Here is a 24,451-nt window from a genome sequence, read left to right as displayed (position 1 = left end):
GGAGGTGACTCCACGGTCACGACCAGCGCCTGGAGCAGGCCTGAAGTCAGCCTGCCTTTGTGCCTGGGGTCAGGAAGGGCTTTAAGGATCTTGGTTTAGGACCACTGAAGGGCAGGGGGAAGGCAGAGCCTGTGGTGCCCATCCCGTGGCCACCTGCAGTGCCCTGCCCTGTGATGAAGGCTGGGACGGCGTGCCCAGGAGGAGCCTTGCTCTCTGGCACCCCCAGACAGGGACAGCTGCTGAGGTGTGAAAGGAGGGGGGCAATTTAATTTTAATCCTGACAGCCAGGAGCAAACAAGACCCAGCGAGTTCCACGTTTAATTTCCACGCAGGTCCCACAGGGTGTGCAGAAGGAGGCCGTGGGCCTGGACATGGCACGGTGCCTCGGGGTGGTGGCATCTGCCTGGGTACAGCCCTGAGCCCAGCGCCTCCAGCCTTGCTGCCCCGACAGAAATAAACAAATGGAGGCACCAGAAAGGAGAGAGCATCTGACAGGGCCCAGGTACTTATGCAAATAGAGCGTTAACACCCAGCCAGACAGAGCTGATAAGCCTCCCAGGCCAGCTGGAGGCTTCTCCAGCCTGCTGAGGGGGGGAGGAGGAGGAGGACAGCTTTAGGATGACAATAGGAAACCTAAAAGCAAGAGCAAGGCAGCGCTGGGAAGGCTGCACGGGGCTGCCTTGTTTTGCCAGGCATGCCACTACTTGGCCATCGCTGGCCTGCTCTGCTTCCAGAAGCATCCCCGTGCCCACACGTGCAGCAAGGTGAAAATCCTCTTTTTTTTGCCAAATTGCAGCATGAGGAGAGCAGGGGGCGTCCCCCAAGGTGTGCATTGCCCCCACAGAGCTCCCCCTCTCTTTGTCAGCCCCTTCCAGCAGCAAGTTGTTCTCCTGCGGGGCTGGTGGGGATCCCTCAGGAAGCTGCATCCCTGCCCCGGCTGGGCTGTTGGTAATCAGATAGAAGGGGTTTAAAATAAGTCTAAGCAGCTGAAATCCACATTGAAGTAGGTAACGGGGTCAGGAGACACGCTGCAGCCGGAGGACCCGGGGGCCACCAGGCAGGGCATGGTGTATGGTCAGAGCTGGGGTCCAACAAACCAGGAGCCACAATGCTTTCCAAGCACTGGGTGCGTGGAAATCTGCATGAATCTCACGTGTCTCGGGGCCTTTTTCTTGGATAGACCCAAAAGGAAAGAGGTGTTAGAGGAAGACAATGCATATCACAGCCAGAGAGCCCCCAGAGCCAGGTGGTCTCTTTCCTCCCCATCGCATCCATCACCACCAGCCTGAGTTACAGATGGATTTTGCTGCCCCAGAGCCCTATTAGTCTCACAGCTCTGGTCCTGGGACCCAGAGCTGCAGCTCAAGGGATGCAGGAAACCTCCTGTTCCTTGAGCATCACCATGTACAGGCTCCTGGTCCCCACCCCATGCTGGCTCTCTGTGGTCACCTTCACCCACAGGCAGAGGGAAGAAGGGAAAAGAGCATCAAAGAGAAGAGGGGACTGCTTTTAGGGACTATTTGTTTTGCCCACCACGCAGATTTCCAGCTCAGTTTAGCGATACAACGCTCTGATGCTGAGAAGTTGCAGTTTGGCCTTCCTGTGGTATTCCCCTTGGAAAAAAAAATCTTACTGCAATGTAAAACTGAAAATTGAAACAGCCTGGTGATTCACCAGAGAAAATGCCTCTCTCTTTTCCCTATTCAGTGAGGCGGAGATTAATGTTGTGAGGTTTGAAAGAAAAACTGAAAAAGCCTTTAATTAATCCCTAAAGGCTAAACGGTGCCAGAGATGGACAGGATTTCTCCTCTGCCTCCTTTCCGGAGCAAGGACTTGATGCCGTGTTCCTACCGCAGCCTTTTCCAGGGATTCTCCAGCACCGAGGGAGGACCCGAAGCCATCTCTGGGGACAGGCACCAGGCAGCGAGGAGACACAGGCACCCCCCCAGCACCTTCCCTGGTCTGGGGAGGCAGCGCAGACATTTGGAAGCTTTTACCTGCTGTGAGGAAACTTTCCAAGTTCAAGGTCAGGTTTGTTTGTCTTTCATCCCGACAGACACAAAATGTTATGCAATATTCAGGAAGTCACTTCTATCAGCCTCAATTCAATTTATAAGATTAAGAGCACGGAAAAACAAATACTCCTGGATGGAAAGCGCTGGCACTGGCCAGGCCAACGCTCTGTTTGCACAAGGATTGTTAACAGGGTCTCTCTTATTTCCACCAGTCAGTAGGGGCAGGATGCAAAGCGTGCTGCTTCTTACAGGGGGCCGGTTGTTACGAGAAACTCTAACCTCTGCAGAGAGCAGAAGCTGTAGCAGAGTCTTCTGGAGGGAGACTTCTGTGGTTGCAGCAGGAACAGCGCTGCTGACACCGTCGCCAGCCCTGGAGCACCCCACGAGGTAAAGGCAGGGCTCGCCTGGTGCAGGGCACGGCACGGCAGCACCTCTGCTGGCTGGATTCACCCGGGTGCAGCCACCGGGGTGCCAGGCTGGAGCGGGGCTGTGGTGGGAACAGAGGCTTCGCTCGCTAAGAACGTGAGGTGCGAAATGATGAGTAAAATAGAGAGCATGTGCAGCTCATGTGCAGCTCTCACAGGAGTCTGAAGCCAGACCTCCCTTGCTCAGAAAATGCACTAGAAAAAAAAAAAAAAGAGCTTACAGAGAGAAAACGGTACAGGGTAAAAGCGAGGTCAGCCCTATGCCTGATCTGGAAGTCCTGAAGTCTTCAGGGAAGACAAACATCAGCACTGCAGGGCAGGAGCATCGACATTTGTCTTGCAGAGAGGAGGCCCCTGCCAGAGATCGCATTAGGCACCGTCCAGGAGATGCATTGCCTTCTGACACTATTTCTCTCCCAACGAGGCCCTTACGAAGTTTCAATATTCACCACTATTACGATGAGCTCAGACCAGTGCTTTCTGCTGATACAGGGAATAAAGGAAAAGCAATCTTCAGCGCTGCAAGCTCCTTTAATTCAGCACCACATACACACGTAGGAGCTACAGACAAAGTTAAAACATGGTAACGAGGAGCTCTGGCGTTTGACAGCCGCTAAGGGAGAACCTGACGACTGAAAGGAAGCTCGGCGATAGCAGAGTTGCAAGTTCAGCTATGGAGAGGACCACAAAAGCTGAGTGCATGCTGTAGATCTTCCTTTCATTGAGTGTTTCGAGGAGAGCTGCATTTCTTGTTGAAGTTCAGAGCTGCAGACCGCACTCTGTCTTGATTCTGATTACAGAGCGGTGGTGATTAAACCTCTGGAGCATTAAGTTACCATTTTAACAAAATGCCTGGATTTTGTCTTGATGTGAAATTGGGAGCGAGATGCAGATCTTCACAGTAAATAAAAACTGTTGGCTGTTTCACAGATAATCTGTTTCCTCAGCTTGCATATGAGAAAATCCTGCCATGCAGTTTCTTTTTCCCTTGTGCAAACACACGCGGTCCTTGAGGAAGTTCAGCAGAAGCACTGCCAGCCCCTGCACGCTGCTCAGCTTGCAAAATAACCATTATAAGCATGGTGTGGCTCTTTAATAGCACCTTTCATTCAAGAACCAGTATCATTATCTCCATGACAGACAACAGAAGCACACAAAAATTCGCTCCAGTGTTACAAGCGGCCAGAGTCAGGAATAATCCAGCCCCCAGGGCCGGAGTCCATCCATCAGCTACATCCCCACGTGGCCCTGAAGTGATGGCCTCATCCACAGACAGAAGTGTAAGGTGCAAACCCGCTTTATTCTTAGCCTCAGAGCTGCGGTGACAACCACAGCTCTGCGTCACTGCAGACCTCTGGGTTAGGAATTGGGCAAACGCAGCCATTTCGGGTCATGTAGCTACAGGCTAGCCATCTAACGGTGATTTTCACCATGTACCAGCCTGAGTCCACTCGAACCAGCGACCAGTATAGGGGAATCCCTTAAAGGCAGCATTTTATTGCAATTAGCAGCAATACATTGATGGAGCAAGGCTTGGATTCTCAGCAGCACCAGCAAAAGGCAGCACGACGGCAGCTTGCATTGGCTCCGTTTCTTGCAGGCAGTGGTGTTAAGTGCTCTGGTAGATCAGTTATTCTGATAATAAAACAGTTGCTTGTGCAGGCAATTGGGCTCAGTCACTTTCAAAGGACAGATGTTGCCACAAAGGCTTTCATCGTTGGCTTTCTGAGCAAAGCATATCCTCCCTGCCCAGAGCAGCAACAGGTTTACCACAAAATACTTTTCGCATTTGATGTCTGCAGAGGCAGGTGTTACTCACCCAGCTGCCGCATGCAAACGTGCTCCTGATGGGATAGCAGGGAGAAAAACCTGAAGCCAGTGCTGCTGGAGATACCCATCCTCGTGTGGCACATGCGTGTCCAAAGCAGAGAGCAGCCTTGGGGCTTTTTTTGCGCTCTGCTTCTCAGCAGACAGACTTGTTGCAGGTCTGGGGTCGGCTTGCCTCGTCGTGAGACCAGGAGCTGCATGTTTTGGTGGGTGCTGGGGTCTGAGGCTGCATCACTTCACCTTCATCAGCATCACCTCACCTCCGGCCATCTGCTGAGAGGAAGTGAGAGCTGTCACACACCTACACGGGGACTTCTGCAAAGTGTCAGAGCTCCTGGCACGCACACGCAGCTGCCTTGGAGAGAAGTGTCAGGAGGAGACGCCTTGAGCTCACAGACCTGCTCCCTCCCCAGCAGGCATCAGAAGTCCACCACGAGAACTGAGCTGAGATCCAGAGTCACCTCCCAGAGATGCTCCTGATCACTGCCAACCAATTTCCCCAAACCTGAGCTGAAGAAGCACTTCTGCACCTCACCACCCTCGCCTCCCGTGGTGGGTGCTTCCCCTCCAGGTGGAGGGCAGCAGCAGCAGAGCCTCTCTCCTCGCTATCCGCCCTGCCTGCAGCTTAGGAGCTCATGGAAACACACACAAACTCAAAGCTGGGGTAAGGTTTCTCTGCAGATAGAAATGCAGCTGCTGCTGGCGTGGTTGGGAGTCGAAACAGAGCACGATGATGGCTCTCGGTTTGAAGAGAATCACAAAGAAGGGACTGTTTTGTAGAAATCCATGTTTGCTCTTGATCAAATCTGGATTATTCTGTTATTCATGCCCAGTAAAGGAAATGCAACCTGAAGTATTGCTACAGCTTTCTCTGGCTGCAGGATCTCACACCTTCACATCACACCACCCTGGGATATGATGCTCCCCAAGTCTAACCGGCTGGATACACAGATCCAAACCCCACATCTATATCAACTTCTCTACGTCCAGTCTTCGAAATATAACGTGAAAAAAAATGATACAAAAAGATCTTCTTCAACCAAGCAAATAACTGCAGGCAAACAAGCATTCTACTTAACGTTTCTAGACGTAAGGCATTTGGGGTGGCAGAAAGGAGCAGCTGATTATCGTCTGTCTTTGACAGGAAAACCATAACAATCTTTGAAAAACTGATGTAGGCATTATTCTGCATCCTGACATGAAGGAAAGCATTACGTGATTGCGTCTTTTCTCAGGAATGGGTAAACTGGCTTGGTGGTTTGGAAAAATACAAGCAAGCATATATTTTTTAATTATTACTTTTTTTTCCACAGACCACTGCCATTTTTGATTTGAGTGATGGTCAGAGCCAGAAAGGATAAACCACCACAAGACAAAATTTTCTCATAGCTTTTTTTTCTGCTCTGAAGCTCTGGAACTATCAAGAGAAACCTCATTTGTATGAAGTTGGTGTCAGATGATGAAGAACAAGGCTGACTGCAAAGCCAGGGTGCCACCCACATTTTGTGACGCTAAGTGACCATGATCGGTAACGAGATAAAAGTGAATATCCACTAGTCAAAAAAGAAATTGGAAAAATGCTCAAATATCTCAAGAAGACTGCCACAGAGCTACAGAATGGATCCAATTCATGCTTTCCAACCCTCCCTGCAAACCCGCAGGCTGTGCTACTCAGCTGTGCCATTTCAGGGACCTGAAGCAGGGCCTCAGGTCCCTCTTTTGGGGAGGGTCCTGTATTTAAACAATTTACAAGCTTTTCCCCGTGTCTTTATTCCTAACACCTTTACATATCTCCTCTCACTGTGCTGAGCCCGTAACCTCCCTGCTGTGCAGCCAACCATCACCTCTGCCCTGCCAGCCCGCACCATCCCTCTGCCGGCTTTGTCCCCCAGCACAGACTTGTCTCCTCCCAAGCTTTCCTGTAAGGCTGGGAACACCTTCCAGACAAATCTCAGCAGCCGCCCCTTTCACCTCATTCCAAACTCTCCTTTTATTGCACTCCTGCCCAGAAAACTACCAACACAGCCAACAATGAACTGACATTCTCCTTCCTCCTTTCCTTATTCGCCCCCTCTGCTCTCAGGGAAGAATCACTGTCCTGCTGGACAGGTAGGGCAGAGAAATGATGCAAAATACGAGCACAAAGCACTGACACCGCTGCTGCTGTGCATGGAAGTGAGTGACCAGCAGCACCTCCAGAAGCTCTGGTATCACAACGTGTCCTGATGGTCAGAAACCTCCCTCCCTATACTTAAAGCAAACTGTTTTCAGCAGAACCCGGTGCTTTCTGCCTTCGCCTCGAAAACAAACCCGTAGTATGAGAGCTGAAATGTCAGCACTAGTTAGGAGGAGGAAGCTGTGCATAAACCAGCACCGACGTACATCTGCTGCCGAGGAGAAAGTGGCTATTTTCTGCCGGCCTCGCCAGGAGCCGGAGCGCACAGCACATCGTCCCCCTCCAAGCAGATAGCTAGCTGGCAATTCGGTCAACCCTGAATTACATGCTGGAGTGCTAACTTCCCTTGTGGTCGCAAAAAAAAAAAAAAAAAAAAGAAAGGCTTTAGAAACACCATTTTAAATTATGCCCAGGGGTATATTTAAAGAATAGCCAGCCAAATTCCACACTGCCTTCAAGCCTGCTGGAACGCCGCTGGGCTGCAGCAGGGCTGCGCGGCAGATAAGAGCGCACGGCGCTCGGCCGATTAGTCTTAACCATCATTATATAATATTGATGTCACATTGAATATACATATATATCCTGGCACGGCGGCTGAAATTAAATTGATTTATTAAGCTGATACCGCGCACCAATGCCAAGTTACCAGGTAATTGATCAGCTGCCGAGAACGAACTCCAACATGTAATTTCCAGCGCAATTTGACTGATCAGCAATACCGTAATTGGTTGCAAATGTCCTTCCTTGTATTTGTTTTGTTAAGTGGCTTTTTCATTAACGCAGTGGAGCCAAGTAAATAAATACGACTTCACTATTGGGCTGAAGGCAGGCAACAGTTGAGAAATGGATACAGCCTGGGACGGGACCGGGCGATGTTGTGCAGCCAGCACTCGTTATTTACACTTTCTCAATTTTGCTGCATTTTGGGCCTCCCTTGCTTTAGATTTCCTTTTAGCAAAAGGGACGTGGCCAGCACTAGGCTCAACAAAAATGCAGGTCTATTGCATTTATGCCCTCAAATGCCTTAAGTGAATAGGTTTATTATTAAGCCTTCACATCGCTGCTTAGACTACAGTCCTCAGATGTCCCTGGTAGGAGAAGAAACCAAGCAAAGTCTTGAGGAATTGGTTCCTTGCTCGGGCAGGCAGCACCTAGGTGCCTGACCAAGCTGCCAAGCTCAGAACCAAACAGAAAGGGCTATCAGGAGGTGGCACCTTCCTCCTGCAACCCATGCTGATGCCTTTGCCTACAGGATCCTTCAGTCAGAGCTGCTATGGTGCACTTGCAGTCCCCAGGTCCACGTGGACTGAGCCCTGTAGTCGTAAAGACCAGGCAGTGCCAGCAGTGGTTAGAGGCGAAGTCACAAAACACCTGAAAATATTGATTCAACATTGCAGCTGTGAGCACATACAGTTATTTGAATGGAAGAAAGGTAAAGGAACGCCGCTGTGGCAGCAGCTACCCCATGAAATAGCCATGTGCAGCACTGGATTATTGTATGTCATTCCCATTTTCCAGAATGTGCACAGAACATTGTTTTCTGGGTGTGTAATTCCTCAGTGCATGCCTTTCAGTGTCCCTTCCAGCTCTCATTTTATCCCAGCCTATCGATTACAGCCCATTTCTGGCTATATTCTAAACATTTGTAACCGTGCGAGACTGGACGATGAATAGTGGTTATCTGGTGACTTCCAGCACTGAAGCACTATTTCAGACCTTTCACTGTGAGTCACCACAACACGTTATAGGAGCAAAGGCAGTAAGAAAATCACGTCAGAAAGAATAAAGGCGTTGAGTCAGGAGAGAAGAACTAATCCGTTATTTCCAAGTGTTTTCAGCAGTTTAAGTCTTTATACCTTTGACACTTTTTGTCCACTGGACTCTGCCAAGTGGAATCATTGTTTTTCGTCTGGTAGCTCCTTGAAAACATTTGACAATGGTTTATACCAGTGTGGAAGAAATTAAAGGCTAAGCTACTTAAGCGATGGATGTTCTTTGAACCATCCCATTTAAATCTTTGAGATAGCAGCATGTTGCAAATTGGCACACTTCATTAGTGAGCCTTAAACCTATCCACAAAAGAAATCAGGATGAAGGTGGTCTGGATCTTTTTTTTCCCCCCCCTCTCCTTTCCTTGTCATGTGCACAACTGCGAGGTCTGATCAAGGAGAAGGTGAAGAAGACATCACCCCGACCCACGTGGGACCCATGCAGCACAGGAGTGAGGTTTTGCATACGCTTTATAAAGAGCTCAGCACAGCCATTGCTCAGCAAATAATAAAAAGAAACAGGTTTGTAATTGGGATGTTCAAACAGCAGTAAGTTACTAGCATTTACCGTGCCCTGGTGCTCGTAAAACCCAGGAACAGCACCCTTCGTGTAAGGGCCTGTCCCGTAGCCTCTGCCCCAGGTGTGTGCCCGGGTGTGCCGGGTCACAGCGAGCAGCGTGGGCAGCGTCTGGGTTGGCAAAGCCCAGCTCTGCAGCTTGCAGCCACGTGGGGTGCAGAGAGAGCACTCCGAGGGACACACTGGGACACCCCTGCAGTGCCCCAGGACACAGAGGGAGGTTCCTATAACACCCAGCCCCAGAGCAGCGTTTATTGCTTCTCTCACTGGAGCTGCTTTTCAAAAACTCAGATCCCAGCTTCACCAGCACACAGCTCCCCAGCTCCTCAGGCAGAGCTCATCAAGGTGAGCAGCAAAACCAATGATCCCTTTCCATGCAAAGCAACAAATGCCAGCTGACTGATAGGAAGGGATTCGTTAAGCCCGCTTTGAATGTTTTCAGCCCCAGCTTTCATGGAGAAGCAGGTTTGTTCTAACAGCCACGGTGGGCTGAGGAAGGCTCGCCAGCCTCCAGTGATCCGTCAGGGCGCCGGCTGCTGCTTGGCAGGAGCCTCTGCTGGAGCACCGCGGAGCATCCATCCCTCCCTCGCAGCACAGCAGCAGTGCCAGTGACTAAGCAGATTCTATAAATCAAGCTGCAGCAGAGTTCAGAAGCCTAATAATAATCCGAAGATGTAAAAATAATAATAATGCGGTGGTTTTAGTGTTCAGGAGGTCACAGATAAGTGTAATAGGCCTTCTGATGTTGAGACTTGCAGCTTGGTTTCGAGCAATTTTAAACACTCTATTTGATGTCTCGTCTTAGAGCGCTAGAAACTGGAATTAAACAACGCAATTAAAACGCAGCAAAGATGTAATCTGAGCTTATTTCTACTTCTATCCTTGCAGCTTCACCTTTCCCTCCAAACCCTTGGTCTCCTGCATATCAGGAGCACTCACAGCAGCCCCCTGGGCTCTGGGACGCGTTTGCTCCCCTGCAGGAGGGTGGCACCAGGACACCCAGCACGCCTGAATCGCTGCCCTCACCTCTGCAGCCATCACCAAACAGTACTGCATACTCCACTTACTGTAACTGTCTCATTACTACTTTGTTTATATTGGTACAACTTAATCCAACTAAATACCATCATGAACCACAGCACATGAAGGCCCTGGCTATAAAGAGCTGCACTAAACGTAATCCTTCTCAAAGCGTCCTGCCTTCATACCTACCAATTTTCTACGATTACATCTGCGCAGCACATCTACACCGAAGGCTTTAGGGCCCTTTGATGTACATAAGCCGAGGCAAAATGCTGTGAAGCAGGCATGGCTTTAGACCGCAGGCTGTCCTGGAGCAGAAGAGTTTGTTACGTGTGTGCTCAGTGCCGAGCAGAAAGAGATGCTGTGGCTGGAAGCAGCAGGCATTCCTAGGGCAGGATTAATGATAATGTGGTATGAGGACCTCTCCATATTTCCAACACTTCAGCTGCATCAGGGGAACCCATTTCCCCAGAGCTTGAGGCCCAGCCTCCCTGAGGGGTTCTGGGGACAAGGCAAACAGGGCAATAATTCAGCTTTATGCCATTTCAGTGTGATGGTTAACTTATTACAACGCACAATTTGTGGATGGGGAAACTGAGGCACAGAGCTAAGGCTCTGCGGGTGCAGCTGGGGTACCCCACAGCTCCACAAGGCCAAAGGAGAGGCCTCTGCTCCACCTGGGCCTTATAGCCATGGCACTGTACTGGGTTGTGGGGAATGCTACAGAAATCACTGCCTTTGTGTGCCCTATTTCCACACCTGTGAAAGGGGGATAACAATATCGTGAGGTGCTGAGCTGCCGTGAGTTATTACAGGAGCTGTGTAAGCTGCTATAAATACCTGAAGAACGAGGACATTCGGCGTTACACTAATAGAATATAAAGTCTACGAAGCCTTCGCATTTTAGAGATGAAGGCTTGAGATAACGACAGGAAGCTGCAAGAAGCCCTCACAGGCCTTTTGCAGGCACTGTGCTCTCCTCAGGCTTGAAGCACACTCATGGGGATGGCAGCACCCATCCCACAGACACGGACCTTGGGAGCCTTGGGGCTGCTGGTGGCTGAACCTCGCTTTCACAGGGAGGTTACAGCTTGAGGAGGGAGCAGCAGGGCTCTGGGGCTCACTTTTAAGTTCAAATCCAGCCAGTTTGGAGAGCCTTCAGGCAGCAAACGGGGAAGGAGCAGAGTTGGGGAGCAGCAGGACACTGCATCCCAGCAGGCCCCTGCTGCCAGTGCTGTGGTCCTTAGCCCCCAGCCTGAGCCCTGGCCACATCCCTGGGGATGCAGGAGTTCACTTTCCTCTCCAGAGCCTCAAAAGGAGCCCACCAACACCTCTCCACACACCACACGTGAAGAAGGCCTCCAGAGGAGGCTCAGGACTTCCGCAGGATCAGAGGGATGTAAGGGCTAATCCCCTTTCTCCTTGGGGCAATCCCCATCCCTGTGGAGGTTAATTTAGCGAAGAGACAGCAAAGGAACTTCATGTACTGTCTATTCCCATGCTGTGCCGGTGGCTGTGATGAGAGGGAAGGAATAAAGAAGCAGGGAAGCTGTCAATAATCCCATTCCACTGCTATTACTGCCAGACAGATGATATATTATGTTGACAGCAAAAGGGAGGCACCTCAGGCAAAAAAAAAAAAAAAAAAAAAAAATACCATGAAGACTATTTCACCACCCCTGACCTTGTCAGGCAATCCTTGTTCCTGGTGAGATGTTTCAGTTTTGATTCGGCTGTTTTCGGCAAACAGACCCACATCTTTTCAAGCTGAGGGACTGCAGCAGCTCTGCCAGAGCTGCCATCGAGTGCACCTGAGGCACGTGGGGGGGAGATTAAGAGGAACTGTAAATCTCTGCCACTAATTGCAGTCTGCCTGATTGACCAGCATGGTCTTCTGCACAGGTCAGTCAGTGGAGCTGGAGGACAGAATATCCCAGACTGGGCTCCCAGCACAAGGGAGGATAAAATACACTGGGGAAAGAATCGGTATGCTCCTGCCTCTACTGCTGGCATTCTAGCTGAGCTTCATTGACCTCATAAATTATTCCAGATTTATCATTTTAGGTAACCAAAGAACTTAAGCTGTATTCTGAAAAAGTGGAATAGTAAACTCTTGGCTGGGCTGCTTGCTTTGCCTGACACCCACCAACACCATGGTCAGGGCATGAGCAGTCCGAACACATTGGGACCATCACTGGTGTCACTTCAGTAAAATCTGTACATTCCCACCTCTTTGTGCACAGACATAGTGAGATGGAAGCACTGCCCTAGCGGAGATGCTGTCCAGCTCCCATTTATCATTTCAAAGTTCCCAATAACTGAATTTTCAAACACCAGTTCTATTTTCAGAGGAAGGCAATGAAAACTCAAGCCCCTGGGCTGAGCTGCCTTTGGACTGGCAAAAGAGTGCCTTGAAGGATGGAAGTGGTGTATGCAATAAGGCACCTAGAAACAGTGAAACCTCCAAATTATAACTGCCAACACTCGACTGTCAATGAAAAGGGATCAATTTAATTATCATCTTTTAAAATGTGTTCATACATATCCACGGAAACAGGAGAAACCTGCATTGAACATATTAGGACATGATGAAACCCCATTCTCCAGCAATAGATTCTGTAAGACCATGCTCACAAACATGTTACAAAACAGGGCATTTACCTTTGAGTGTCCCACTTAGGTAAGTTAAGAAATTATTTGATTGGCACTCTGTAATTGAGTTATTTACAGGCAAGACATAAATACCAGCATCAACTAAGTAGTTTGTACTTACTCCAAAATGTAAATTGTTAGCTAGGAACAGATTATTATTGTTTTTTAAAGTGCTTGGACATTATAGAAGTCCTGGCAGCATTTCCCTAAGTGTCTCAGCTCCCCAGCCAGTGACACCAGCCCTCAGGTTCCCCAGCTGTACTGCTTTGCACCTGACAGTTTATCTAGAACCACAGCAGTTTCCACTCTGGCACATACTCCAAGTCTCATTTTTTGGCCACATCCTCAGCCTTTCTGGGAACACGCTGCCTTTTTCCACTTACTGTTTGTCCCAGATCATGACAACAGAAGAGGAACATTTAGGCAATGCAGACCCACGTGTGCACACATGACTTTTGTTGTGTTTGTGCCACTCCTGTGGACAATCTTCAAGCCCAAGCCTGACTTGTGCATATTAAACACAATGTGCCTTGCAGATGACATCCAGCAACTATAGACACAAATAACAAAGGGCGATTTCTAGAGTGTTTTCACATACAGAGCAGGATCTCTCAAGTTTTCCTCAAAATAAGTAGTCTTAGTTTCATAAGAGTTTCTTCCATCAGCTTTTGCCATCCAGAACTGCTGCACAGTGATTTAACTGCACCGCATCTTCCTGAGGCTTCATCTGCTGGAACTACTGGAAAAATATGCTAAAGATTTTCCTGTCATTCCTCTGGGCTTAATTCTTATTAATTTGAGTGTACTGCTATAAAAAGGATAATTTCACTGTAATATTGATTAATTAATGGTCAATTAGCGCTCATTAAGGTGAAGTGGCAAACTCAGAACTGATAAAAAGTGCTGCGAGATTTACTAGAAGAGGTCACTGATGCTCATAAATCAGAAACAGACAAGGAGAGGCTGGAGTCCTGTGCAGACAAGTACACCCAGAGCCACCTGCTAAGCACAGATTAAGATTTAGACAGGTCCCTAAGTATTTGTGAGGCCGCATGTATTTCACCAACGCTGATCTCAATCACAGGTTAGGAAAGCAGCAGCTTTTGGAGATGCTGATGGCAGAGCTGTTCAGTTGCATCAGGACTCACCCGACCCCAGTACAGAGCCAGTTTCAGCCTTTTCCCCCGGGGAAGAACTCAGAGCAGGGAGGGCACAAGGGGCAGCCACAGACAAATGCAGTAAGAGCGAAGCTTTTGGATCTAGAAGCACCTGGCCTCTGGGGAGCCCAGGCCTAAAGTAGCACTTCCCAGCTGCCCGCTGCACCCTTGCTCATGGTACCTTGTTCCTTGGCACTGCTGTCATGGTTTTCATGAAGCAGACACACAAAAACGTTGGCTTGGGGTTTGTCTAACCTTCTGGGGAACTGTTCACAGAAACCTGGTATTTTCCCAAGGCTTACCTCTAATCACCAAACTTTTACAGCTCCACTGCCCTCCTGGCCAGCTGACCCCAGATTGCTTTGGTGCCCACCCAGCCATTTCACAGGCACCTTCAGTACAGCTCCAGCCATGCTCAATCCTACCCCACCTCCTGAAACACATTTTCCAGCTTCCAGCATGCACTTGTTTCCTTTTATTTCATCAAAGACTCGAATTTCTTTTCAGCAACGTAATTTGTCAACACATTCTGTTTATAAGAAGGAAAAATGTTGATCAAAGAAGAGCAGGTAACTCTTATTTACCATGTGATAGCAAACCAAATTGCTGCTCTAGCTTCGTGTTAGCAGCTCCACATTTAGTGCTTTTTCAGCTGCAGTGCACTCTCCAGCTTAGGACGGACAATTTAACAGCCAGAGGGAGGGCTCCCCCCCAGACAAAGCACAACAGCAATGCCACGATGCACGAAACTGACTTGCAGCTGGTGATTAACCCCAGACAAAATACAGACTTGTACCTGATGCAGGAAGACCAGGGAGCAATGCATAGCTCTGCAGGAGCTTCCAGTGTGTTCCTCTGCCTGTTAAGGGAGCAAAGGAGGAAGAAAGGGTGGAAAACGCAAACTAAAGCAGCAAATAGCAGGGACCATTGAAATTTAGATTCAAATTTCAGCTCAGATGAAGCAATGAGTCTGAATAACATAGGGCTTGTCACAAATTGAAGCCTGAACTTAATTGTTTCCACCTCCCTTTGGGCATTGCTCCCCCAGCACAGCTCCAGGAAGCTGCAGCAGCACCAGACCCCGAACCAGGAGCTCCCACACACCCCAAAGCCCCCGTGAGGTCCTTGGGGAGCTCCTCTGTACCCACAGCCCCACACTTTGTGTTCACTGCTCTCTGCAGCAGGGGACAGCCAAGGCAGGGTGTGCACAGGCACCTGGCCAGGCCCAGTCCAGCACAGGCCCCATAGGCCCACCACAGCAGATCTGAACACAAAGTGACCAACGCTGCCTCCTCTACAAAGGTATCAGGCCTTAGAAGACTGCTCTGGAGACATCTCATCCTCTTGTAACACTGACACCCCTGGGTTTCATCAGGGATTTCTGGGTCAGTTGGTCAGATGGCATCTCTCACATTTATTTATTATTTTTTTCCTAGACTTCCCAACCACCTCATGTACAGAGCTCCCACGTCAGCTGGAGCCTGCAGCTCCTCCAAGCACCCCAAGTCCCTTACGGTGCTGAGTCTCCTGGTCCTCAGCAGCAAAGTACCTGTGGCAGCACAAATACTGTGCTCCAGGCTGCAATAAACCCAGCCCGGCTGGGTTAGCAGTGCGCTGTAGGAATCTGCTTCCCATTTTCTATACGAGCTGTAAATAATGCCCAACAGTCAAGGTACCCGTGAAGGAGGCAGAGGCACTGCACTGTCACGAGGCGAGGCCACCTCGTTGCTTACGGCTACATCAAAGGCAGAGTCGCTTCCTTCAAAGGCAGACAGAAGACTTTTTTTTTCTTTTTTTCTTTTTTTTTCTTTTTTTTTCTGCAGAAATCCACACCCTGACTCCTAAGCACATGTGAAAGGGAGGCTTTTTCAACTTGTGACTTAAGTGACTTGAAACAAATCAGATGTTGAACCATATGGGTTTAGGGCTTTTTGAGACTGTAAACTTTTTTCATTACAGATAAAGCTAATGGTCCAGCTGATGACTCAACTGCGTGCTCACGAGCTGCAGATGGGCAGAGCCAGGCAGACGCATACGAATTGCTGATTAAATTGCAAAAGGCAATTCTGTGATATTTCTGCTCTGCCCAGCGTTGCTCCCCCATACTACTGCATCAACCCTATTTTAAAAAACAGACGATCATTCATTCTCCACAGTCCCACTTGTTTGCCATTCAGAGCTGCGATTTCCAGGGTTTTCCATTGGGTAGGTTTGTAACAGAGCAGGCAAGAACCACAAATTTCAAATTACATCCATGCATACGTACGTACACACATAGGGATGTGTGCCTGTACCTAACCTGGCAGCATCCAACGGAGCACTGGTAACTTAAGTGAAAAACTTGAGGAATTAAATGCAAAGGGAGGTTTGAAGGGGGAAATGTTGCGTATCACAAACCAAACTGTGACGCGCCAGCAGAACAAAACTGTTTGTACCAAGAAATTGCTCAAAGAGACAGAAGGAGATGGAACTGTGCAGCTTTCATCCTATCTGGAATTAAGGCAAAGAGTCTTTTTTTCACAGTAAAATAGTGTTCATATTTTGATGAGGAACTACCTCTCTAATAACTGTAGAGACATTTTACGATATCAAATCATCATAAAGCAGAATAAAAAGTGATTGCTGTAATTAAGCATGACCAGAAGTTTGCTGTTACGGAAAAAAAATGTCCATGATGAGTGTTCCAACAGTGCTGACGTGCATATGTGATGAGGCAGGAGCTGGACTTTGCAGGTTTCTTGCAAACGTAAAGGTGTGCAATCTGCCAGTCCCGTAGCCTGGTTCCCCTAAATACGACAGCACGTACATCACACCCAAACGCAAAGATACTACATTATATAGATTTGGTTCAAAATATCACACATTTGGCCTGTTTAAGTAGAAAATGAGGCAAATAAAAAATGACCTTTAAATTTCAGTCTTCTGCTGCATTTTGCCTTGCTTCTTTTCACTGCTTTTCCAGCATAGTAGAAATCTGCACGTTAATCCCCATTAGCTCTGCAAGCTTTACTGAGTCGGAGTGAATGTTTAAATTGCGTGTTACACTGAAACTACCACTCCAGTATGTTCAACAAAGAAATCAGACATAAGAAAGCTGTACTGTAAATATTTGAAGAAGTACAAGGTGCAAGTATAGTTAATAGCATACTTTTGTAATATATCATCCTATGGTTACATTATTTTGGCAACAGAATAATGTTTTATAACCGAGACAAATAAACCTGACCCTTTTTAAAAAGGGCCATATATTACAAACTGAATAGGTTTAAAATTCAGTGGGGAAATTGCCAAAATTTGGGTAACTGCTTGCAGCATATGACAGAGAGGAGATATCAGTGTGGATCTGTACACAGGGCTTTGACTTAAATCACTGTCCCCATCAATTAACACCACATTATGAGCCTTGTGAAGAAATTAAGTCATTTTAACATCCTGACCTAAGCTGAGCCTGGCAAGAACCACTGGGCCTGGCTCTGTTGACATCTGTTTTACCTGCAGCAAAGCCACCTACCTTACGGCCTCTGCAACCATCTCACCAGATGATAAACTGAGGTCCTGGGTTTTCATTTAGACCAGGATCTGTCTTGCTTTGTACTTTATCTGTCTGGGCATTATTTGGCCAACAGGCTGAAGGGGCTGAGACACTGATCTTTGGAGGGGGGGAATTGTCCTCTGGATGTGTCCGCAGCAAACCTGTCATCGCTGCATGAGATGACCTCCACCTGGGAATTTTCTGAGACCACCTGAAAGTAAAGGGGTCCTGGGATGTCCTTCCTCCAAGCAAACAACTCCTGCGGGCCAGCCGGCTGCTGTCCTCCACGGCAAAGGGCACAGCATCTCCCGAGCACATCAAGATGAAAATTACTGATCAGCTGTGAAATATTATTACATGGGTAACATCTTCATTTCTTTCCCCGAGCTCCTTTCTTCCAGACTGATGAATTTCTGCAGAGGAAGGTGGTGATCTCTGAGGGTGGCCAGCTTTTTCAGCTGGTGAGGAGCAGCAAGAACCTCTGGGGCTGTACATGTCCCTTTGATCCCAGATATCCTTGTAGAGGATCCAAGGCTGAGCTGGAAGGGAAAAGCAAAACCTTAGCACCACTGGGAAACCTTTCCCCTTTCCATGCATTCACTGGCAGCAAGGACATGAGGACCTTGCCATCTAAGAGGTGATCCAAGCCCCCCAAATTAGTTTTTGAGAGGTACGAAGAAGCTTACCCTGGTGCCCTTCACCAATTCTGGTGTTTGCCTTGTGGTTTACACATTACATTGGATCGTTAAACTTGAAAGGATGCTTTAAATTGGGTAATGTTAGATTTTAATTTTCCTTTAGTTTATCTTTCAAAGGAATTATAAAAGAAAGGAAAATGCTACAAGGGGAGAAAAAGCAAAATATCACCAGTGTCAAAAGCCTGACAGAAGTCAATATATTTGACATCTAATGTTTTCCTTCTATCCACATGGTCTGTTAGTCTTTAAAATGAAATTAGAGTACTTTGACATGATTTGTTCTTGGCGAATCTGTATTGGCTGTTGCTCATCTTCTTATTTTCCAGGTTTGTGATTATTTATTCCAGCATTTTCCTGGATTTTGAGGGTAAGCTGCCTGCTGTACAGTTCTCCTGCTCCTTCTCCTCTCACCTCTCCCACCCGTTAAAGATAAGGCATACACCAGTCTCCTGGTACCACCCCAGTCCTCCAAGAATTCAGAGACACCATCAGTACTCCTGAGATTACTAAAGCCAATTCTTCCTGTACTCTAGGATTAAATCAGCCCCAGCCGATTTAATAAGCTCCAACTTATCCAAGAACTCTTTAACCTGTTTTTCCCCTAATCTAGGCTGAAATGTTTTTGTTTGTTTGTTAGTATTGCGGTAGCTGCTTATTCAATGTTTACTTTTTGTTGAAGACTGGAGAAAAATACTTTAACTCCTCTTGTTTTCACTGATGAGGAGCTTTTCCTTTTTATGAGGTACCTGACAAATCTTTAATTTGCTCTTCCTCCTGTTATTAACGGGTTTAAGAATCATTTTTTGTTATCCCCGATGCCTCTTGCTAGCTGCACTTGATTTTCTACCTTTTCCTTTTATACTTTGCCCTTGGATGGACGAGCAGCCCATTCACTCTCCTTGTTTCTTCATTACTAATAACCCTTTTTCCTGTAGGTTTTAGGCCCTTGTCCAGGTCACTGTGGGTCACCTAGTCCATTGTGCCCTCAAATTTGTTTTCTGATATTGGCAAGTCTGAACCAAAAGATACGTGGATTTTTTGTTCAGCATCAGTGTCATTTGTACGAGACAACTCAGGGAACAGCCCATGGCCCCATGTGAGTCAGAGCTCTCTCGGCAACACCCCCAAAGAGCCGGGTGGTTTTATGGCCGTGCTGTGTGGCTCATGAAGCTGCAGAGGCAGGCAGAGGTGTCCCACAGCGTTCTGCATTGCTCTGCAGCTGCAGCTGCCAGGACAGCCCACGGTACAAGGTAAGGGTTTCAGACTGGGCTCTCTCTCTTGCTGGCTACGACTTCTCAAGCGTTCACGTTGACAGAGTTCGGTCTGAGTTTGCAGTTCTCTGGCTATTCATCATTTTTTTCCAAGGGTCATGAAGAAGATATCGTTGAGCTGGCAGTGCTGATCCTAGGACACACCAGGGATTTCACTATACCAGGAACTCAGCTATAAGTCTGCTTTACACATCTGGAGCAATGGAAATAGCCTTAATTGAGGCTATAAACTAGCTCACGATGACACTTTCTGCCAGTTCTGTGTATCACAGAGGATATGCATGCACTGAAAAGTCCTAAATCATTTCTAGGCTGGGGCATAAAATCAATCTATTTAAAGACGTTGTTTAAGAGAAGGGGTTCATTGACTACTGCCTTCCACTAGTAGAGGCTCAATGGTGTGTATAGACATACCCTCCGTGGAGTTTTTTTTTTCCCACAGGTTTTGTTTCAGCTGCTCCTGTATCAAAGCTCGGAGTGGTCAGCTCCCCTTGCTGCATGATTTTCCAGAGGCTTGTGTCAGCAGCGAGTTTTAGTCAGGGTAAAGATCAAAGGCTTTGATCTGCATTCATCTCTACTTGACTAAAAGGAAGCCACATCTGGAGAATTTATCTAATTCTGCAAGCTATAAATATGTATGTTTTTGGTACTATGTAATTAATCAAACGGCTTAAACAGAGTACATGTGCTAACCTGCAAAGATGCCAGATCGCAAACTGTAGGAACTGATGAAATATTTTCTTATGCATATTTCTGTGTACCTCTAAACCACTCGGAGTTTCGGCGCTTTATCTTTGTTTCAAGTGAACTCAGTACCAAGGGCACATGACTTTGCGGGTCCTTAAGAATTAAGTCATTTATTTCTACCTAAAGGGCAGCACCACGCAGTCGTTTCCTACCCAGGAACACCACAGAGCTGTGACTTGCAGAAGTGTGAATCAGAACGCTGTGCAGGCAGGGGCCTCGGTATAAAACTTGGATCTGGTCTGCTGTTGAGTCCTGAATTTTTCATTCTCAAAATCTGGACCAGCTCACGTGTCTGGGACCCAGCTCTGATTTTTCCCATTTACTCCAAATCAGCCGTAAATGGCACAAAGTTTAATCTAATCAGGCAGCACTCTTAAAAAACGTAATCAGGCTCCAGTGGTGACTACCTGCTTTATTCTACTAAATACGCCTGATTTGATACCTAGACAATCGGAACTCCTGATTAGCTGAATACGCCACTCATGATTATTTTTAAGCTTGTGTACTCGTGCTGCAGGTCTTTCAAGAGGATGCAGTCGTGTTATTTCAAGGCCATACCTTGAAGCTGTGGAATACGTGCAGCTGCTGGAATGGACGAGGCACGCGTTTGCAGACTGATGGCCAAGGTCTATGCTGGGAAACGGATGGGTTGGCAGATGCGTCGTCTGGTTGGGAACCGCTCCCAAAAATTCTGAAGACAAGAGCGGAAAAATGAGTAATGAGGAGCGCTCAAAGATGCTCCCAAAACAAACAAGCAAACAAACAGGCAACGTGCTCTGCACCAGCCGGGACAGCCTGACAGTTTTGATTCTTTAGCGGACTGTTGCTAACAAATCTCTGTGTGGCCTTCAGCTGGCAGGCTTAGGACCAAATTCTCCCAAGAAATAAAGCTCAGAAAAAAATAATTTTCTTTGTAGTCATGACTGTCAATGGAATAATTTCTCTCTTTTAAAACTCCTTTCCCACAAGGTGGGGGGAAATGACTGTAATGAAACGCAAGTACCGAGGAGCAGAGCAGGACAGCTCTCAGTATCCAAGCAACACAGACACTCTGATCATTATTATTATGATTTCACCTTTTAAAGAATCCCCTGTATATAGCTAACTTTTGATAATGCCTCGTTAATACTAATTAAATCTCACAACTCCTGTGCGATGCAGCTAAGCCATACAGTTTTGAGCTGAAAACCAGGAAAGTTGTGTGACTGAAAAAGGCACGACGGCTGTAACAAAGTCGGGGTGGATCGAGCACTACTTCTCCTGATTACCTGGTCTTCTGGGTCAGGAGAACATGAAGCTGCCTCCTCCCCGGCACCAGGAGCTGCTGCTCCTCATGTTTTCGCAATGAGGGGTTAAGGTTTCAGCCGGCACCAACAGCCACCTGTAACTGCACCCTGCATCCAGAACGGGAGGAAATGGAGGAAACATACCACAGATCCAGCACTTATTGTACTTCTAAGCTTTTTCGTGACTTTAGAGCAATTTTAGAGCGAGATCAACGAGGCCAAGTTACAAAGCAAAACCCTTTTCCTCCTGTCTTCAGAGGACACTTGGGAAAAGTTTTGTTTGCTATGTCTGTCTGTGCCAAATCCTTGCTACAGGCTCTGACCAGACACCTTTGGGTTATCTGCTGGCACACCCCGAAGCAGAGGATGATGCTGAGGAGGAGGAAAAATAAAAGGACTTTTTTCGTGCTTAGTCATTAGAAGGTCAGCCTCCTGGGGACATATCTCCTTACCCCTTTGCCATATTTACAGCAGGATACTCGCAGATCTCTAATTGGTATTCTGTTGACTCAGTATTTTCCTTGTCTGTTCACACCCATCACTGGGTAATGGAAATTTGATTACTGACAGTTTGCTCCACAAGAAAATAAATGTAGTGCTTTTAAAGGGTATGCTTTCGTGGAGTCCATCCATTCCACTTTTTTCATTACCTGGCTTAGAGTAATTAATCATTATGAAGCCGTGTGTGCTGAGTTTGGGCAGAAGAGAAGTCTGGACAGTGAAAGGCACATTTCAGTCTGGGTCTCTGGGGTTTATTTCACCAGATTTTGCATGCTTGACTGGCCAAGTCTGCAGTATGAAAACCTAGGGGCAACACAAAAACTATAGGTCTATGCTAGTTTGGAAAAATAATTCTGATGTTCTCAAATTTATCCCCAGGGTTGCAAAGAAAGAATTACTTAATTTGTACGGGGTGATTAATAATTAGCAATGAACAGTAACTGTGGAATCATCCCAGGAGTCAGAAACATCCTGCACAAGGAAAGCAAACATGATGAAAAGTGTGCTACTACATAGGTACTTCGGCAGATAGACTTCCTTTACAACACGGAGCTGCCAGACCGAAGACAAAAACAAAACCCCCAAATGACGAGGCAGCCAAAAATAAAGGAAGAAAACTGCTCGATCTGCATGGACGTACCGGTGAACGCAGTCTCACCAGCAGTAATTCTTCAGGCTAGGAGTGTAAATCTGCACTAACCCCCAGATGGAAAAGGAAAGCCATCCTTTGCACTGAATACAACCCGAGAGCCAGCTTTTGTAGATGCATTGAGACCGTACTGATGTCTGACGGGGCTAACCTGAGGCATAATCCCATCCATACTTGGCTTCCCTGGCCTCCTGCACGAAGTAGCAGGGCTGTGCACGGCGTTTTACCAATGCCTGCAGGAGTTGTACACAGGGTTGTAGGGAAGAGCTGTCTTCATCTCCCATCTCAAGATCATTTTGGCATTTCACAGGAGACCCGAGGCTGCCGATAATGTGCCTTCACCCTGCTCACAAGCAGCCCTGTCTGGGACTAATCCCCCAGGACCAAGGCAGCTTGTCCTGCCCCGGGTGGAGGCGACAAGTCACAAAACCATCCGAGCCTTGTGGGGACACAGCCACCTGCCCTGGGCAGGGCTTAGGGGAGGGACCGCTGTGTACAAAACCACCAGAGGGGTGACAGCATGCGAGGAAGGTTTCAGTACCAGGTGCAAAATACAGCTGCTGAATTATGCCGTGTTCAGCAGCTGGAAATGGCCGGCGGGGACCTCTGCTCCCCCTGGCTTTGTAGGGTCACTTCTCACACCTGTCCCGCAGCCCTCTGCCTACCAGGAACTCCCAGCCAGAGCCAGATGCAGGTAGGGTGATTTTGGTAGAATTTAGAGGCAGTGAACTGCAGGCTGTGTTTTACCTGCACATGGTCATACACTGGAAGAAACATAAGAATTGTCCAAGCAGTGTGGCAGCCAGACACTGCATAATTATTCATCCCTGGAGCAGCCCTACAGCCCACGAGGGTTGCGACGCTGTCCCCAGAAAGCGGAAAATCCAAGCAGCGGTGGCACTCTGAGTGGCTTTTTGGTTTAATATGTAAAGAGCACTTCTCATTTCAGGCAGGTGGCTGTCCTCAGGCCGCCTCTGGTTGATCTGGGAGGGATCGGGGCCGACAGAGACCGAGGTGCTGCTGCGGACGGGCTCTGCAGGCACCCACCACAGCCCCGCGCGGGGGCTCGGTTACAGCCGGGAAGGAGCTCCTGCATTCCAGCCGCTGTCAGACTGCCGGGTACTCGAAAACCACCCTCACTTCAGCTCCGCACTTAAGGGTACTTCAGTTTATAGTTTAACCCTTCAGGAATAATGACTGAACAAGCACGCTATGTACAGGGCTCTCAGAGGAGCGTCTGAAAGAACCACAGGGCATTTACTCCTCCGTAGCCCAGGCAGATACACAGATTGAAGCAGAGCATTAAACGTCTCCAGGCCCTTCAGATCCCACACCATCGCTCAGCCTCTGCTCTCAGGCTGCAGGATGCTCTCTGGGCTCCCCGTTAAGGGTGTTCCCCTGGCCCTGCAGCGTGTCTGCCCCCAGCTCTCACAGCTCCCTGTACCACCAGACACATCCCCTCTGAGCAGCACTTACACATCTGGCTTCACTCCTTCCTGCTGCAGATTTTCCACTCCGTACAGAGAACAGATCTCTGCCTGTCACCAGGTCAGCATCCTCGCCTGCTCCCAGGACAGAAGGTTATTACAATTAATGACACCCAGGTGCTCCTCGCCAACCCTTCAAGCCCAGGCCCAAAGCAGCCCACGTGCATTTGGACTTCTAGTGACTTGCTGTGTCCATTCCTCCCATTTGTTTTGAGTCTCTGCAGTGCAATTAATAATTAATTAAGTACTTCATGGCACTTCTCTGAAGCTTTCAGCGGCTTTCAGATGGAGCACGTCACCGAATTATTATCGTAATCACGCCTGTGCACACCAGTGCGCCTTTATTAATTGAGTACCCAGCCGGGAAGATTTCAGGCCTGATTTAAGCAACGTATGAACTAAGAATAACTTGGAAACATCTCACAAAGGTGCTGTCACCCGGTGTCTACACCTGCAGAGAAGACGTTTGTGTGACGTGGGGGGACGGGAGGATGGATCTGTCGAGGGGAGACAGGAGGAAACCCTGCCCCTGAGGATGAGAGAGAGGGGGAGCAAATAATTTTTCTGGGGAGTAAATAACCACAGTTCCTGTCAGAAGGACTGCTCTAGCCATAAGCTAGTGAGGAGATGAAAAACTGCCATCAGAATGAAAAGTGCTA

General features: G+C 48.0%; 2 long non-coding RNA genes across 3 annotated transcripts; both read right to left on the bottom strand.

The window, feature by feature from the left end:
- Positions 1 to 3,719: 3,719 nt before the first annotated feature.
- Positions 3,720 to 14,909, bottom strand: LOC311444500. 2 transcript variants are annotated; one of them, XR_014697912.1, is made up of 3 exons: positions 14,837 to 14,909; positions 14,418 to 14,480; positions 3,720 to 4,540 (listed from the first exon to the last, which is right to left on the bottom strand). It is a non-coding gene; the product is annotated as an uncharacterized lncRNA (long non-coding RNA). The 2 variants fall into 2 exon arrangements; XR_014697913.1 differs by lacking the exon at positions 14,837 to 14,909 and having other exon boundaries at positions 3,720 to 4,537; positions 14,418 to 14,482.
- A 1,883-nt stretch (positions 14,910 to 16,792) lies between these two features.
- LOC311444499 lies at positions 16,793 to 23,845 on the bottom strand. The gene is made up of 4 exons (XR_014697911.1): positions 23,782 to 23,845; positions 21,138 to 21,263; positions 20,428 to 20,560; positions 16,793 to 17,692 (listed from the first exon to the last, which is right to left on the bottom strand). It is a non-coding gene; the product is annotated as an uncharacterized lncRNA (long non-coding RNA).
- Positions 23,846 to 24,451: the final 606 nt, after the last annotated feature.

The sequence above is a fragment of the Aythya ferina genome, assembly GCF_964211825.1.
Source record: "Aythya ferina genome assembly, chromosome: 14".
In the NCBI taxonomy this organism is placed as follows: domain Eukaryota; kingdom Metazoa; phylum Chordata; class Aves; order Anseriformes; family Anatidae; genus Aythya; species Aythya ferina.
Note: the sequence above shows the minus strand (reverse complement) of the source record. Positions and strands in the feature narration are given on the sequence as shown.